Consider the following 20,002-nt stretch of genomic DNA (forward strand, 5'->3'; position numbering starts at 1 on the left):
TGATTCTTGAACAAATTCAGTTGAACACAATGCCATCTGTGAACCAAATCATCCGATTCATTCAATCAATAAGCTGAACTGCTGAACAAATCAATCCATTCAAATGGACAGTTCAATCTAATTTGGAAACCAAATCACCAGTTTATTGGGTCAGTGAGCTGAACTATGATTTCTGAACAAATCAGCTCATTCAACTGAATAGTTCAATCCAATTATTTAACCAAATCAAATGATTTACTGGGTCAGTGAATTGAACTCTGATTCTTGAACAAATCAGTCCATTCACTTCAATAGTTTAATCCATTTTTAACCAAATAATTGAGTCGAGTCAGTGGACTGAAATTTGATTCTTGAACTAATTTATAAACCAAATCAACTGATTGCTTGAGCCAGTGACCTGAATTTTGATTCATGAACAAATCAGTAATTTCAACCAAATTTGTTCAATCCAATTTGTGAACTGAATCAACCGGTTTATTGAAAAGAATGATTAACAAGGATGATTCAATCACTGATCTGGTTCTCGAGTCCAACTAATTCAATAATCTGACTGTGTAAGTGTGAATGCAATTTTGATAAAGCTATTATGTGTCTTCAAGACTTTGGTCTGTTTTTTTGTAGAATTACATGTTTTTGTTTAACTATTCTTTTAACCACTTCTCTAACAAGGTGTTTATGCGTGTGTTTTTGCATCTGACGGTCCATATACGAGATGTGCATGCAAACACTCACAGGCAGAGGCAGATGGTTGCATTACTCATCTGAGACTCTAAAACTGACACATATTTTCATCCCCCTCTCCTTCTTCCTTTCTCAGCAGAAACGCAGCCCACAGTGCTGTGCGTTCACACGTCCAAACCTCCCCCGTATTCCAGCAAGACGAGACGCTTAGATAGAACAGGGACTGCTGTCCTAAAGCCTCACCATCTTTGCAACAACCACACCAGTGAAAAAAACAAACACCTTGGGTATAAGACAAACAAACAAACAAGTCAGCAAATCAACAACATCACTTGCTTCATAAATAAAGCATGATTAAATCACTTTTTGATAGAGTCAAGTTGTACATGAAGCTTGTGATATGAACATTACACTGATGGTAACAGACAGCATTTAGTGTTGCACTTGTATTTTATTCACATTTCTACACGGTATTTGTTTTCATCCTAATCTGAATCCAAATTATTGAAAAACCTCAGGGTATGGCTGAGGGATTTTTACACAGGCATGCCAGCAGACATGCCTTTAATGACTGTAATAGGATTTCAAAAAAGGAAGGGCTGTGAAAATGACAAGTTAGATGGTACTAACACAGATAAGATATAATTCAAAACTGATGCCCTTTCTACATTCCTCACTCATCCAGGCCTTAGTTATCTCTCCACTAGATTACTGCAGCTCACTCGTTTCTGGTTGGTCTGCATCTGTCATTTGCCCCCTTGAGCACAACTGAAACACTGCCTGCTGCCCGACTTGTATTCAATCTGCAGAAATTTTCACACACTATGCCTCTGTGGCAGGAATAAGACTCAAGACAGCTTTTCTGGCCTCCAGTGCTGCAGTCTCTTGTTGCCTTTGAGCTGTGATTCACTGAAAGTTGCTTTTCAATGTGAGAATGACCTCCCTAAAACAATCAACCACCAACTCACTGGCAAAAGGTCTGGGCTATCCTTTCAAAGCATACTGTTGAATATAACAGTTAAGATAGCAATAATTTCTGCTGAAGCAGCACATGTTGTGGTTTTTGCATGCTGGTATCCCCCCAACAGGATTGTGCATCATTCAGATTTGAATTGAGAAAGCCAAGAAGTATAATTAAAACAAAGTTATATTCAAATAAATGCATATAACCATAAAGCAAGAGTGTTTTTTTTTTTTTTAATTTTAAAAAGCATATAAATAAAAAGCCTTGAATTTAAGTGCAGATAGATAGATATTTCTACCTAATCACTGAGTGACGTCTAACTTTAGATCCATTTACAGGCCTATCTAAGGTGAAACCTTACCAAAGTGTATGTTTTTCACAGTACACTTCCATTTTTAGCTCAGACTAAATAAGGAGCCACACAATAACTGTCTGAAAGTGTTGACGAGATGCGAGGATGGAGGTTCATTGAGGAGGCAGAACCTTTTACTTTAAGCTATTTTAGGCATCGCTCATTCATGCAGACATTATTTTTTGGTCTGTATACAAATCAGAACATGTATGTGAACAAATAAGATGCTGTGTTTGGATTTATCTGTCATGTCAAATATTTTAGAGACCAATTTATGGCAATCTGGTGAATAAATCATAGCTTAGAATGGTTGATAATGCAGATGCTGTGAGCTGTAAGTGTATATAGATTTGTGTGGGTTGGGGCAGGGGATTGAAGTTGACATTATGCATTTCAGTGGATCTCTCTATTGCATGTGGATATGTGAGAAAAGAAGCCTTTACTCATGCTCTTGCTCACGGAAACACATTTTTCTCCTTCAGTCTCACATCAGAGGGTTTTCCCAGCTGTGATGTCCAAGCCAAGGGCAAAACTGAAATAAATAATAAGAGTTATTTGAACATAAATGCAACACATTTGTACCTGACATCTGAACACACGGTGGAAAAGAAGATAGGACTGGTATAGATCTATATCTGAAAGGTAAAGTAGATCAATGAATCCTGAAGGGATATTTTGGGGTAATCCCAAAGGGATTTGGGATTTGTATAGTATTACTCACCCAAAAATTGAATTTCCATCAATATTTAATCACCCTCATGTTATTCCAAACCGGTGTGACCTTTCTTCTGTGAAGCACAAAAGGAGAAATGCTCTAAACTGAGACAACACAATGCATATTTCTATTTTATTGTACCACATGAAAAACAGGAAACCTTTACTTACGTATGTTTCTGCAAGCTCTTCTTTTTACATCCCACATCAGAGTGTTTTCCTGATGTGGGATGTTTAAGTCCAGGGCAAAACTCAAACAAATAAAAGTTATTGGATATATAAAGACATGGCACGTTAATGTTGACGAATGGGCAAAAAGACAACAGTACACGCGTATGTGTTCAAAATTGTATGTGTTCAAAAAAAACAGCATATGCTGGTAGGTATGTTTTGATGCTGGAATGCTGGTTAGGTAGGTTTTGATGCTGGTTTAAGCTGGTCCTTTGCTGGTTTATGCTGGTCCTTGACCAGCAACATGACCAGCAAAAACCAGCTAAGGACCAGCATAAACCAGCAAAGGACCAGCTTAAACCAGCATCAAAACCTACCTAACCAGCATTCCAGCATCAAAACATACCTACCAGCATATGCTGGTTTTTTCACCAGGGCTGTTTCTTTAAAAAACAAACTTGCAGAGCATATGGTTTAGAAATACCTTTAACTCATCATTCCTATATTGCATAATTATTGGTTTTACACAGATTATGCTGCAAAGAGTTCACACTTCCCCATGTTTACATGGCACAGGTTGCCCTGAATGCCAGCTGATCATTTGCATCCTTTGCGCAACAGGAAAGCGGCGTCTGGTGCCATGACGACATGTTTTTGCGTAATATTGCTCTCCCGGCTTCTGTCAGGTTCCGATCGGTTCCATGAGGCGCAGCTTTAGCATAAGAAGCCTCCCACTCCCCGCCCTCGAGCTGGAGAACCCAGAGTCTCCAGCTCGAGCGCGCGCGGTGAGCAGGTGGCCGCCCACGAGCCAAACACTGGAGAAACCGCGAACAGCCGAGCCGCGTTATCCAAGCGCACCTCCGGTGGTTTGGCGCCAAATATCTGTTGCAAATTGACGTCGCAGGTTGCTGTGTATCACGTTTCCTCAATGAAAATATCCATAAAAGTGGCATTTTGTAACTGTTAGTGTGGTAAATTTCGTCTTTTTTAAAAAGATGCCGCGCAGAAGTGATGAAAAACATAGTCATTAGAACATCTTTTTACATGTTGTATACATTTTGTAAATTACATTTGTATTTATTTAATATTTTAAATATGCATACACACACACACACACACACACACATACATATATATATATATATATATACATACATACATACAAATTTATACAAATATATTATAATTATTTTTATAATCGGCTCTGAATGGGTTAAACAACTGCTTCTGTGCGCTCTCTCACTCTCTCTGTCTTTCTCTCTGTGCGCTTCATTTTCACTTTCTCATCGTTGTGTCTCCTTCATTCTGGTGTGACCCACGCAATGCTGTTGCTCCACAAGGGGGGGCTGCTGGATATATGCTTTAGTGCCCAACTGCCTGCCTTCAAACACTGAATCCAGTTTGTGTGGACAGAGCGGGCGAGGAGAGGAAGACTCCCACTGCCTCGACACGCACCGAGAGAACACCCGACCCGAGCCTGGGCTACTCACCGCACACCTCCCTGGAGCCTTCGCACACCACTTCAGGACTTTTTCTCCGGAAAACGGGACAACCATTACGACTTGCGGGCTGGATTAAACAATAAACATTTGGGGAAACAGAGTAACATTATCAGAAGTGACAGAACAGAAACACACATTAACAGGATCCGCTGTGAATTTATGGATGCTTGTTGCTTTTTTCGGTCTTATGAGCACCTCTCTTCCACTGGAGCAAACAGACCTTCTTTTGTGTCATTGTTCAAGCAGATATTGCCTGTTGAAAGAATGAATACACCGAACTTATTCTGAACAAGTTGGAGGAATAGTCGAAGGCTTTTTATGTGCAGACAAACAGATGGGACATGCCAACTTTTTGGAGGTAAACCCTCATTATGATCTATATAGAATGTGATTACAGAGCCTACATTTTACCCATTTCAGACCACTTGAAATGGTAATTAAATGAAATGCTTTTGCTTACACATCATAATACAGGCTATTCGTTAATTTAATCATAGTCTCATATCAATTATGCCTTGTCAACAATAATTGAGCGATATCTCCTTTTACGCACACATTGATAGAGACCAGGGTCATTCTCATCAACTCTATTACATCTTTTGTCTACTCTTTATAAGTGTTACATCAGAGAATCACACGACAAATCTGTATAATTCAAATTGTATAGGATTTCTGAACTCGTATGCGTATATCTGTGTTGGTCGTTCTCGGCAGACAGCTTGCGCTCTCCAAGGTACCAAACTGCGGTGTTGACCAGTCCAGTGTCCAGTGGACAAAACTGTTTTGACATAAGAGCATGATCTCAGAACAGACATATTTGACCATTTTAGCTTCGCTGGAAGCAGTTAAATATGTGGTGTTTATGTTTTTACATTGGTTATAGATTGTGCGTAATTAGTTGCTACTCGGATCTCCCTTGTGGAATGGGAATATACCTTCCCGTCTCCTGTCTCCTTTCCTTCCCCTACACAACATAAATGGTCAAACATAACCTAATACTGTCAAAACTGTTATCAGAACTGTTTCCAACATAAAGCTTTCATCTAGTTAAATTATTCACGATATAACACACTTGTTTTTTTAACAACTTTTGTGTCTTTTTTTTTTCGTATTGGTCACTCGATTTACCAGACAGCACGTCGCCTATTTTACTCTTGTATTCGGTTATATTAATGTGTTTATCTGATATAACATATGTGACATATAGTCACATATGACATATAGTCCACTTTAAATATTATTACAGAACCTGTGTGTCAGTTGATATTAAGAGCAATACACTTGTGATGTAGAGCCAGTGCAGCGTTCAGCAGCACATTGAAAGGAAGAAAAGGTTGAGAGCTCGTGTTTTGTCCGGTTCAGTGATGATGTCTCTCTTTAACAATGAGAATGAAAGGCAAACTCTAAATTTCTCTCTCCCTCTTTTTATCTATAGTTGCATGTAGTACTTTATTTGCACGTTCTTACATGAAAAATCACCAATAATCAAATATTTACAATAAATTTAGAAAAAAAATCACATCACTGAATAATAACAAAGTAAGATGCCAGTGATTTTACTCAAACAATAATACTTGCAATACACAACATAAAACCATAAACAATGACTATATTTCTGGCTCTGTTTTCGACTCTTCCTCTTTCTTGTTCTGTTAAACTGTTTCACCATATGCTGCTTGCAAAGTCTAAAGCAAGCTACATGCGCCATTACGCACCGACAGTATGGAAACTTCTCGTTTGGTAATAATAGATGTGGTTTGCTGGTGTTTGGAAGAGAGTTACTGACGGTGAGTGAGTAGAAGTTCCGTGTTTGTACAGTAGGGGGGACTGTGCCAGCGCTCAATTCCCTCCGTGGGAATAAGGGAATAAACAGCGATCACGGAGCAGGAGATGCCTCACTGCGCACTTTCAGACTCGCCAGAGCCTCTGACTGCAGCACACGCGACCTCAGCCCGTCTGAAGCCCACAGACGAGCTCCACAACAACAGGTTATGGTGCTGCTCGACCTGTGTGCAGTACTCAGATCTATTTTACAAATGTTTGTAAGCCTATATTTGATCATCATCACCAATAATAGCAAAAATGATAGGAGTGGTTATATACATAATAAAATAATTAAGCAATAACAATAATAATAATAGTGGTGAAATAGTAATATTGAAACTTGCTGCCAACATGCTATAGTATCCCCAGGGTTCATGGTTTATTGGCCCAAGTTAAAAAACAGCCAACAGCAATGTGTCTGGTGTGAAGATATGGTTGGTGCACATTGCCATACCGTTGCTAGGATGTTCTGGCTGGTTGCTAGGGTGGCTAGGAAGTTGCTAATGTGTTATTGAATAGCAAAAGTTTAAAAAAGCCACCTTTAAGTCTTTATGACATTGTGATCTGAAGATATGCTCCCGCTGATCTCCCTTTGTGAATGCAAGTCTGGTATTTTTTCTGATGCCTGATCACTTACTTCAATAAGTCATATGACTTGAGCTAAAATTATATGATTTGAATTTTAAAAAAAAATGACAACAGTAATAAAATAAGTATTATGAGTTGAGTTCTAAATAATATTAATAATTTTAATAATTTTTTAAAATATTTTATGTGAGTTGAGCTCTCAATAATGTTGTTAATTTTAATAATAAAACCTAATAAAAAGTCATATGAGTAGAGATCTCAATAATATTAATCATTGTAATAATAAAAAACTAAAAAAAAAACATATGGTTTGAGCTTTCAATAATATTGATCATTTAAATGATAAAAACATATTATTTGAGCTCTTAATAATACTAATACTTTTAATAATAAATCATAATAGCAAATAAGCCATTTAATTTGAACTCCCAATAATATTTTTAATTTTAATAATAAAAATAAGCCATATGATTTGAGCTCTTAATAATATTAAACATTCTAATAATAAAACATAATAAAATAAGCCACAAGGTATGAGCTCTCAAAAATATTAATATTTTTAATTAAAAAAAAAACATGGTTTGAGCTTTCAATAATATTGATCATCTTAATGATAAAAAACATATTTAGGCTCCTATTAATATTTATAATAAATAATAATAACAAATAAGCCATATATTTTGAGCTCCCAATAATATTTTTAATTTTAATAAATATAAAAAAAAACAATAAAATAATTTATATGATTTGAGCTTTCAATAATATTAAACATTCTAATAATAAAACATCATAAAATAAGCCACATGAGCTCTCAACAATGTTAATACTTTTAATTAAAAAAAAACATATGGTTTGAGCTTTCAAAAATATTGATCATCTTGATAATGATAAAAAAACATAACAAATAAACCATATGATTTGAGTTATTATGAATTTTAAATTAATTTTAATAATAAAAACAATAAAATAAGCCAAATGAGTTGAGTTCTCAATAATATTGATAATTTTAATAACAACAAAAAACATATTATTTGAGCTCTTAATAATAATAAAAATGTTAAAAATAAAACATAATAAAATAAGCCATATGAGCTGAGCTCTCGATAATATTAATACGTTTAATAATAAAAACAAAAAAAAGCCATATGATTTGAACCTACAATAATATTGATCATTTTAATAATATTTTATTAAAATTAAAATTAATAATTATTTAATGATAAATAATAATAGTAAATAAGACATATGATTTGAGCTCTCAATAGTATTAATTTTAATAATAAAAAATAAAATAAGCTATATGATTTGAGCTTTCAATCATATTAATAATTAAAAAAAAAAAAACGTATGATTTAAGTTCTCAATAATGTTAATAATAAAAAATCTAAATGTTTTTGCATTTCTTTCTGTATCATCGCTACAGAAAGCACGTCATGATTCTGACTGATTACGGTGAAATATGCATGTCACAATCTTTGTGTTAAATCTAAATGGCACAGTCATATCAGTTCCGGCCGACTGGCTCTTTTAGATACATGTCTGCGGTGAGTCTCCAGGGAGTTTTGAGCTTAAGAAGCAAACACAGAACGCAGCGCTTGCCCTGTGGCCACAGATATTTGGACGGCTGTGTTTTCTTCATCTAAGGAAAGGAGTAGGGATGATACATTGAGAATAAAAATAGATCATGCTGGAGTCAGGCTGACAGCATAGTTCTGAATCATGAGCTGGGGTGAAATTGGGCAAGCTGGCACTATTGGCTTTTTGGAGGGCAGCCATGCATGCCTTTTAACCTAGATGTCCCCCTTTTGTCTTTCTCCTGTACATCCTTATTCTGTCATTCACATCCTCTTCTGTCATAGGCTATAGTCCTTTCTCATCTACCATTCCTCGTCAAGCCAACATGCATCAGAAGTCACAGAGCACATTTCATTAAGCACAGTCCCAGCACGTTTGTGCATGCATAAGCCTCTCAACTAGTCTGTTTGCGACAGTTTTCTGTTCCCAACATACACAGAAACATTTCACACGCTCTCTGCTTTGGTTTACACAACACCTCATGTACTGAAAATAGTGTTTGTGGCTTTTCGTATAGAGAGACTTGGAAGGAAATCTTCGGACATCTTCTGATGTCTTAGCTGTAATTGCTGTAATTGAAAAAAAAAAGTTTCGAAGTGTTTTTACTTCTTATGCTCATATGATTTAATGCTCACCAAGGCTGAATTTCTTTAAACAAAAATACAGTAAAATACAGAAATATTATTACAATTTAAACCGTTTTCTATTTGAATATATTGTAACTTAGTAGAATTATTCCCATGATGGCAACTCTGAATTTTCAGCAGTCATTGTTGCATGATTCTTCAGAAATTTGGTTCTCAAGAAACATTGTTTATTATTTTCAGTGTTATTGTTCAATTAATATTATTACTAATTTTATTAATACAACGTGATAAAATAAGCCACATGATTTAGGCTTTCAATAATGATCATTTTAATAATAATAAAAAAGAAATGTGATTTGAACTCTCAATATTATTAATAATTTTAATAATAAATAATAATAGTAAAAAAAAAAATCATGATTTGAGGCCTCAATACTAATAATTTTAATAATAAAAAAATAAAATAGGCTATATGATTTGAGCTTTCATTGAAAATAATAATTAAAAAAAACTAAATAAACCATATGATTTGAGTTCTCAATAATATTATTAATAAAAAAAAAAAAATAAGCCATATGATTTAAGCTTTCAATAATATGATAATTTTAATAATAAAAACAAAAACCATGTGATCTGACCTCTCAATAATATTAATAATTTTAATAAATAATAATAATAATAATAATAATAGTAAATAAGTCATATGATTTGAGCCCTCAATAGTATTTAATAGTTAAAAATAAAATAAATAAATAAATAAACCATATGATTTGAGTTTGAGCTCTCAATAATATTAATAATAATAATAAAAAACTAAAATAAGCCATATGATTTGAGCTTTCAATAATATTAATAATAATAATCATAATAGTAAATAAGTCATTTGATTTGAACTCTCAATAGTATTAATTTTAATAACAAAAAATTAAATAAACCATATGATTTGAGCTCTCAGTAATATTATTAATAAAATATATTATTATTATTATTATTATTATTATTTTTTTTTTTTTTTTTTTTTTTTAAATTATAGTATTGATGTTTAAACCAGTTGCTTAAAACTGCTGCTTAACATTTTGAGAAAACTACCATTCAGAAGTTTAGGGTAAGTAATTTATTAAAAAGAAAGAAAGAAATTGTTGATTTTATTCAGCAAGGACATACCAATTTGATTAAAAGTGACAGTAATGACATATTACAAAATATTTCAATTTATAAATAAATGCTGTTCATCAAACTTTCTATTCGTCAAAGTATCCTGAAAAAAAAATCCAGCAAAAACTCTTCAACGCTGAAAATAACAACAACCATTAATAACTGAGCTTTAATTACTGCTAATAATTGAGCACCAAATCAGCATATTAGAAGTATTTCTGAAGGATCATGTGACACTGAAGACTCCTGAGAATCATATAAATGCAAATCATATAAATGCAGCCTCAGTGAGCATAAGAGACCTCTTTCAAAAACATAAACAAATCAGAAATATTTCAAACTTTTGACTGGTTCAGTAGAGATTAACTGACAAAAATAGGGAATAAAATTGAGACACTTTACAGGCCAAACTCAAACCTGCGCTGTCCACATGAGCACCACACTTTATTTGGCCACACCATCTGCCATCCTATGCTATGAGTCCAATCAAGCTACCGTGATGCTGCATAGATTCCTTAAACTAGCTTTCTGACTATTTTGACCTCCCGTGATGGAGTAGGTACGGAGAGGGGGCCAGGTGTTGAGGGAATGAGGTCGGCATGTTTGCAAGGTGCTAACCGATTAGTGGTGTGATTGTGCACAGGAGCCTGTGGCCCCTGGCCATCCTTGTTGAGCACAGTGATCAGGGTTGGAACATCGCGCATTTGGCCATTCGCTCCCTAATTAGGGTCTAAATCAGAGCCTGTGCTCCTGCCTAATGAATCTTAGACAGAGAGCTGAGAGACAGGGGGAACAGGCTGGGAATGAGGTGGCGAGAAGGACACAGTTCCCAGCATCCCATCTGAGGTCCTTGCCACGAAAGTGTATTAATGGCTGGCTTTTCAAACGCTGCACAGATGGCTTTGCGACCGTGTGCGTGTTTGTTTTTCGCTGTGGGTGTGTCGCATGATGCAACTTTGGTTGCTTAAGAGTAAAAGAGTAAATGTGTGTGTGCTATGGATGTACAGTGATGTCATTTTGTATTTAATGCAATGACAATAAATGATCTGTATGTGATTCGGATGTTTGTCAAAGTGTGTCAAAACTAATTGACTAATTGAAATTTCTTTTATAATAAAAGTCAATTCACTCCTTTTTTAATAACCAAAAAACCTAAACAGTCTCAATTATTAAGCTGTATTAATTTTATGAGCAGTATGACATCTCGTATTAGCATATTTCTAGTGTACATTGTCTGTCATTTTCTCTGTGTTCAAGCAGCTGTAGCGACAACAATGTCTTGTAAGCAATGCAGGTGTTTGTAGTTGGATGTACAAGTGAGCATAAGAGTCTTCATTTTCTCCCGACATCAGAGCTACTGAGGACGCAGTGGTTTAGCCTTGTTTTTGATGGTAATGCACCACTAAATACACTAAAAAAATGAAAGAAAGGGGTGGGGAGAACAGTAACTCATTATCATTTAAAGAGACATGCACTGAAATGGCTTGCTGTGAACAGAGCTGTTTTTGACAAGGTAAAAAGGTGTTCTTTTATATGACCATTAAAGAATTTTAACCAAATTATTTCATGAACACCCTGAGATTCATATCAGCTTGTGGAAAATGGGCATCTGATGTCCCCTTTAAATAAATAATAATAATAATAATAATAAAAGAAATTACCCTTATTGGTCGGTTGCTAGATTGCTAAAAAAGTAAGGAGACACAGAGGCATATTGTTGTATATCTCACTCTGAATGTTATAAACATTAACAGATATTTCAGAAAGAATAAATTATGATATTGTATTTTAATTCAGTACCACTCCTGGTAAGTTCAAGACGTCCACAAAAAAAGAAGAATAAAACATGGTCATTTGATTTGAACTTGAGATCACACTGTGCACATTTCCAGTTATTGGGTTCACAGAATCATCATTGCACCATTGTAATGATAGATATGTTAATTAAAATCACGCTCTTTTCTATTTTGTGCGCTTTTTTTATTTCTATTAAAATTATTATTTGTATTACTTCTATTGTTTAATTATTTAAATAAATTAAAATAAATTATTTTAAGGTAATTATTTTTTAATCTTTCTCCTTGTAAAAGTCCTTGTCAGCCCATCTTCTCACACTCCGAGAAAAAAAAAAAAAACAACAACCCAGCGCTGGGTGAAATATGGACAAATCCAGCAACTGGGTTTGTTTTGACTCAGCAGTTGGGCTAAATGTTTAACCCAGCCTTCTGGGTAGTTTTATTTAACTCAACTATTGCTTAAAAATGACTATATTTCTTACTTAAAAATTAAGAGGCATCAGCAATAATCATAAGGTGAATATTTATTAATAAGCAATTTAAAAAAATGTTTATTATTTCATAATTATTTATTCACCATATTAATAATTAATATCTATTGAACGTATTAATAAATGTTAATTTCCAAACTATTTTGGGCTCACTTTAAGCAAGAAATATGTGAAGCGATCTCTGAAAACCCGTCGGATGTCACGCTGGGACATTTTCAGGAAATAGATCGAATTTTGTTTTGTCAAAATTAGGTTTTAATTAAATTATTATTCTATAACATCTGGACTATCATCTCTGAAAATGTATTGGCAAAATGAACTTGTTTAGTGCAGAAAAACATTGATTTATTGCAGCAAGCAGAAATGACTTTGTGTCTTATGTTAAGAATGCGCTGCGGAGATACTTTCTCTGAACACCACAAAAAAGTTCACCTTTAATAGAGGTTTATTAATGCACATTCCCCACCAGTCCTCTGTAAACTATGGCACGCAAAGTTTTTATTTATTTATTTATTTTTAATATCGTGAGATGGCGGACCGCAACAAGCAGTCTGAAAAACTGTATACTATTTTACTCGTATCAATCTGAACAATCTTGGTGATGTCAGTGCCCTAAATGATGTTATAATGGACTAATTCACATCTAGAGATGACAGCTCGGATGATGAAGTTACTAAAGAGGAGGAGTCCGATGACAGTCTGTTATATTCAGAGTGCACAAGCAGTTGCGCCGTGCTCGCTTTTCTAAATGTAAACTAAAAGGTACACTATTCGTGCTATATAAACATACAAGGGGCGGTCAAAAGTTCAGAGACTATGCCCATGATAAACAATGGAAAGCAGACGTTAGTCTGTTTGTGTAATGATGCAGTATAGCACTCCTGACTTGACAGACAGCGCTTGTTAAAACCGTGAAGTGAAAGTAAAACCCATTTTTCTCAAAATTCCATTCCTGAAAATCATACCTATCAGCCATAACTTTTGTTACGTTCAAGATATGGACAAAATTAAAATTGGAAAGGGCTTGAACAGCTTTCATATGGTATCAAAACCTAAAAAAGGTCAAATGTGTTGGGTTTTCCTAGATCACATCACATATAGTCATTTTTAAGCAATAGTTGAGTTAAATTAAACTATCCAAAAGGCTGGGTTAAAGACTCGTTTGCTTTGATCCAGCAGTTAGATTAAACATTTAACCGCTGGGTTTGTCAAAAGCTGTAGTTTTCAACCGAGCTTTTTTTTAGAGTGCACAATATCCTCTTCTGTGATTCTCCTCAATCTAGGATTCTCTCTTGGTACCAAAATCAACATGTTCATTGACTCGTCCCACGACCGTCTACCCACGTAAAGGTGAAGAACATGAAAAGCTAGTGAGGCCTTTGTGTCTTGAATGAGGACTAAGTCAGAGAGGCTGGATGGTGTTTCTCCGTGAAGGAGCGTTCTCACAGATCTGGGCTCAAAATAAATCTGTGATTGCTTCAGGGAGGGAAACACCTTGTTTGAGAATGCTTTTCTCACACACATACACACACATCTCTGTGTGTGTTGTTTTTTTACCTAAATTATGCAGTGAAACTCCAGCGGTGGAAGGATGGCAGATGACACAATGTGTGAGGACACCGGAGCTGTATGGCACCTTTGTCAGCTAATTATAGATGGCAGAGTACGACTAGAGCATGATGACGGGAAGATTTTTCTTGGCTATGCGCGTATTCATATTTTTAAATGTCAAATGCATGTGCACAGAGGCGTTTCATTGTTTCAATGGCACCCATATGGATGTCACAATCAAACCACCCCTACACACTGTAAATCATATTCGTCTCCTCTCAAAACATCAAATAAAGCCACTATTCTTCTAATGTGAAGATAACGTAGCATGTGTCCTTTCGGCACATGCTTATTAAATAAGCTGTGATAGCTTTCTCACTATTTATGAAGTGAAAATTAGCCTGGCAGACATTTGCAGGACTGCGCTCTGAGATTTTTTCTGTTGGTCCGATACATAATTGAATTTGAGCGACTTCCAATGCCATGTTGTTGAGCATTTTCATTGAAGACTGAAATAGTGGTGGTCCATTCATATATACAGTAGGCATGTGTAAAAGTAAACAGTTTGATAAAAAAATATCAAACCAAGTTTTGTCAGGGCTAGCTTTTCTTTTCCAAGGTATTTTTCCAGTTTTAACCAACAGGTCTTAAAGGAGATGTCCACTTCCAGAACAAAAATTGACAGATATTATACTCACCCCCTTGTCATCCAAGATGTTCATGTCTTTCTTTCTTCAGCCATAAAGAGATTATGTTTTTTGAGGGAAACATTTCAGGATTTTTCTTCATATAATGGACTGATGGTGCCCCAATTTTGAACTTCCAAAATGCAGTTTAAATGCGGCTTTAAACGATCTCAAATGCGTTTGTAAATGATCCCAGCCGAGGAAGAAGGGTCTTATCTAGCAAAATGATTGGTTATTTTCATAAAAATAATACAATTATATACTTTTTAATGTCAAACGCTCGAAGCTTGAAGCCGCATTTAAACTGCATTTTGGAAGTTCAAAATCAGGGCACCATATCAGTCCATTATATGAAGAAAAATGCTGAAATGTTTTCCTCAAAAAACATAATTTCTTTACAGCTGGAGAAAAAAAGACATGAACATCTTGGATGACAAGGGGGTGAGTAAATTATCTGTAAATTTCTGTTCTGGAAGTGGACTTGTCCTTTAAGGTGATTTTTAGTGAATATATGAAGTCAGTTTCTCAAGTTCATGTGGTACAATCACATTTATGACTTATCTTATCTTTTTTTTTTTTTTTTTTTTTTTTTTTTTTTTTGGCCTAAATCAATTCCCATCCTATTTTTTCTCTTTCAGGAAGCCATTTCACTCACATATACATTACTATGCCACAATAGACAAGAGAAGACGATTGCAGTTTCCATTTCATCCTGACTTTAAAAAGATAAAATGAGTCGGTTAAACAAAGGTTAAAAGAGAGAATGAACACTACAGAGACAAACTGAAAACTATGATACATATCACAGATGGCAAGCGTTCTGCTCCTTTGTGAATTCATTTCAAATATTTGTTTGACCCTTCATTTACAGCAACCAAGAACCATTTGGAAAAAAAAGACAATAGAAAGCAAAGCGACTTGCTTTTATCTCTGGTTCACTTTTTATAATTCCTTTTTCCTTTACTCTTCAGTCATTTGTTTTTCGAAAAGACTGAGTGTTATTCAAGCTAAAATGTTTACACAAAGGGAGTCCCTGTCTACAGCAATGTCTGCAAAACTGAATAGCTCAAAATCGTTACATCCTGGAGTGCCTACGCAATTTCGAACAAGAAATCTCTTTTAAAGACTTTTCGAGGCTTTGTGCTGCATCAGTTTAAGGCCATTTTGTGTACAAACTTCTATCAAAGGGGTCTGTAATAGCGAATGAATGAATGTAGTCGCTCTTTTTCTGCCTGTCTATGTTCTCTTGTGAGAACAAAGCTGTCTTTGATGTGAAGTGCATGCATAATCCTCAGTATCTGACATTGCATCTCTGTCGCGGCGTAAAGCCCCCTCAAATCTCAGAAGGCCTGCGTCTCTGGAGCAGTGTCGTTAACTCCCCCACTGCGCCGGTGTGTCACTCTCGGCACCGACGTAGCGCTTGAATAGCTGTCAGCGATGTGTGTTTGCTATTGTGATATACCCGACTCCATCACTGTAACTGTTTGTTACCTGAAGACATGTTTGTGACTTTAAGTCGCTGCGCATCAATGTTCTGAGGGTGCAGCGTTCGTATTTTTTTTCCTGTTCCGTCATCGTGCCTTTTTCAATTCCGAGTTCATAGTGGCCTTTCAACATATTGCGGCAGACGTCCTTTCTCTTGTTGCTTTTTATGTCTGTGTAGACATAAAAAGCAACAAGAACAGATGATCCCCAGTGTTCCTCATCTGTGGTTCTTTTTACTGGCTAAATGCTATAACCAAATCAATCTTTTGAACAGAATACATCTGCGAGTAATTAGACTTGTTTTTTTTGTTTTTTTTTCCACTGTGTTTATCATAAAAGTATTTTTTTCCCCTTCGATAAACAAGTAGAAGGATGCGAAAAGCAGAATCAAAGTGAAAACATCTGCTCCCGGAAGTGCAGACTGTCCAATCTGGCCATGTCAGCCTTTTTTGTAGACACTGGTGAAGTAGAGCGTTTATCTGTGGCAGTGAAAACTCTTTCTTTCCATTCCATTAATTTCCAAATTCTGCACAAATGTGGTTTTCCTCGGGCAAACGGCAGCTGCATTACTGTTTACTCCACATGTGATGTAGTGTGTATAAATGTACAGGCCCAAATTTTAAGGGGTCAGGTGTCTTTTCAAAAATTTAACAATTTAAAGTGGTCAAATTAAACATAAACAACTGCAGGGTGAATGTGAGTTTGTCTGATGCAATGAAAATATTGTGCAATGCAAAATAATGGACATCTTTGTAGATTTCCTTGTGGGCTGCATGCAAAAACAAACATAAAGCACAACCAGTGTAGTCTGATTCGTAAAGAAATTACTCTTTTGAACCAATTCTTTTCAGTGATTTAAAAATATATAGCATGACGCATGTAACTCAATTAAAACACAAACGACTCTTATGAACTGGTTCTTTTTAGTGAATCAAAAACATAGCATGATCAGTGTAGCCTGATTCCCAAACAAATGACTCTTATGGTTCTTTTAAGCAAAAATAAACGTAAAAGCTGAAAGATACCCAAATGAATCCAAATAATTTGAAATCAGCATAAAATTGAATCAATAGTCGTATAGTCTTATTTGTGACAAATGATTCTTATGCACCAAATTATTTGAGTGATTTAAAAATATCTAACATGACTGGTGTAACTTTATTAAAAAGCAAATGAACTGGTTCTTTTTAGTGAATCAAAAACATAGTATGATCAGTGTAGCCTGATTCATAAACAAATGACTCTTATGAGTCGGTTATTTTAAGCAAAATGAACATGATAACTGAAATATTGCCAAATGAATCAGAATCATTTTAAATCAGCATTCAATTGAATTGATAGCTTGGGAATCTCAATAAAATTAAAATAAGAAATCTGAAAACCTGACAACTGCCGGGTCTCTGAGAAATCATAGAAAAGTGAATGTGAGTTTGCTTGATGCAACAAAAAAATTGTGCACTGCAAAGTAATGGACTTCTTTCTAGTTTTCCTTATGGGCTGCACGCAAAAACAAACATAAAACATTGTGATTTGAAAATATATAGCATGACCAGCGTAACTCGATTAAAAAACAAATCACTCTTATTAACTGGTTCTTTTTAGTGAATCAAAAATATAGTTTGATCAGTGTAGCCTGATTCACAAACAAATGACTCTCATGAGTCAGTTCTTTTAAGCAAAATGAACATGATACCTGAAATATACTCAAATGAATCAGAATCATTTGAAATCAGCATAAAATCAAATCGATAGCTTGAGAATCTCAATAAAAACAAACTAAGAAACCTGAAACCCTGACAACTGCAGGGTTTCTGAGAAATCATAGAAAAATGACTGTGAGTTTGCTTGACACAGCGAAAAAAAAGTGTGTAATGCAAAATAATGGACATCTTTCTAGTTTTCATTGTGGACTGCATGCAATCAGTGTAGTCTAATTTTTGAACAAATGACTCTAATGAACAAATTTGTTTAAGTGATTTAAAAAGTATATGGCATGACAGGTGTACCTGGATTCAAAAACAAACAACTCTTATGAACAGGTTAATGAATCAAAAACATAGTGTAGCCTGATTCACAAACAAATGACTCTTATGGTTATTTTAAGCAAAATGAACATGAAAACTGAAATATGCCCAAATGAATCATAATAATTAAAATCAATAAAATCAACAACTGCAGGGTTTCTGAGAAATCATAGAAAAGTGAACATGAGTTTGCTTGATCCAACGAACAAATTGTGTAACGCAAAATAATGGACATCTTTCTAGATTTCCTTGTGGGCTGCACACAAAAAACAAACATAAAACTGATTCATGAACAAATGACTCTTATGAACCAACATAGTTTTAATGATTTGAAAAAATAAATAAATAAATAAATAAAATAATGAATCAAAATGATCAGTGTAGCCTGATTCACAAACAGATGACTCATATTGTTCTTTTAAGCAAAATGGCCATGATAACTGAACTGAAATGTACCCAAATGAATATGAATAATTGGAAATCAGCATAAAAATTGAATAAATAGCTTGAGAATCTTAATAAAATCAAATTTGGAATTCTGTACTGATATCAGTTGAAAATATCTGGATTGTTTTAGAGAATGGAATTAGCATTTCAAATTATTAAACACAAAAACATGTTCTAGCAATAGAGCAGAGTAACTTTACTTTCTCTTGCACTCATACACCACACATGAAAAAAAAAAAAAACACATTTACATTATATAGCCTAATATTTTGTGTATCAGTTTGTTATTGTAGCATTCTTAAAGAATTCACATTAACATGAAGTTCAAGGTTGGCTAAAACGCACCTGTTTTATACCCACATTTTTTTGTGTGTCTTGCTTCTGAAGGGCTTATTCCCACATCACTCTGTCTTGCAAATGTCAATCTGTCCACATTGTCCATACAGATTCTTATAATAGGACTATATATCTTTTCTAATGAGAGAGAACGAGGGAGATTAAACAGGCTGTAATCTCTCTTCGTCTTTCTCTCGCTCTCAGGTCGGGACAGTTTGATGGATGGAGCAGGTCATCTCTCAGGCGCTGACAGTGATAGCCTGTGTCAGCCCGCAGATAGTGACATGGCTCAATTGCTCTCGTTCCCTCCCCGTGTCATTCTTATGCTCTTTTAGTGTTATCATTACTGTACTGAGGACAGATGGGGTAGCGTTACCTTAGAAAGAGTTTTGGATTACTCGGTATGTCTTTGCTGGCATGAAATAGTGTCCCACCGGTACTGTCAATGCGTGTAATCATCCATATCCCCCTGTGGAGTCTGCGTGACTTGGCTTCTCACTCACAGCCCTGCTGGGAAAACCAGGTCATATAGCATAAGGTGGTCAAGCTGGTTTTTGGAACATGGTAAATAGTTTTTTGCTGGTCCAAGATGGTTCACCAGCCCAGCCAGGTCTTCACCAGCTGGTAGTGCAGCTGGTCAGCCACCTAAACCAGCTTGAACCAACAAATGACCAGCTAGAAACCAGCTGCTCCAAAACTCAGATACTACACAAAGCTGGATGTTCATTACAAAAAGCAGAAAAAGTACCATGATGCTTCAAATGAACAAAACACATTTTTGCATTAAAAATGTGATATGGAGGCAGTGGAATGGGACAGTATGCTAGGTTTTGACACGTTTGTTTAAAAGGTGAACTTGTTTTAACACAAATGCTGCATTTTTGCACAAAATGCTGTACAAGTCACAATACAATACAAACCGTGTTCTGAGTGAACTGCCCCACAAACCTTATAGCTTATATGTATGACTTTTTGAACATATCTTTGTTTATTTTAGCAGTCTTTCAAATGAGCCACGAAAATCAATACAAATATGTGATGATTCAAATCAGTTGAGAAATTAAATGAATTGA

General features: G+C 35.2%; 1 protein-coding gene across 1 annotated transcript in view; it reads left to right on the plus strand.

Annotated features, from left to right (window-relative positions):
- The first annotated feature begins 4,202 nt into the window (after positions 1-4,202).
- Positions 4,203-20,002, plus strand: part of adgrb1a (adhesion G protein-coupled receptor B1a) — a 106,538-nt gene continuing 90,738 nt past the window's right edge. Inside the window, 1 exon segment of the mRNA XM_051131286.1 lies at positions 4,203-4,742. The gene's annotated coding sequence lies outside the window, so the exon portion shown is untranslated.

Source organism: Labeo rohita, chromosome 16 (genome assembly GCF_022985175.1).
Source record: "Labeo rohita strain BAU-BD-2019 chromosome 16, IGBB_LRoh.1.0, whole genome shotgun sequence".
NCBI lineage: Eukaryota > Metazoa > Chordata > Actinopteri > Cypriniformes > Cyprinidae > Labeo > Labeo rohita.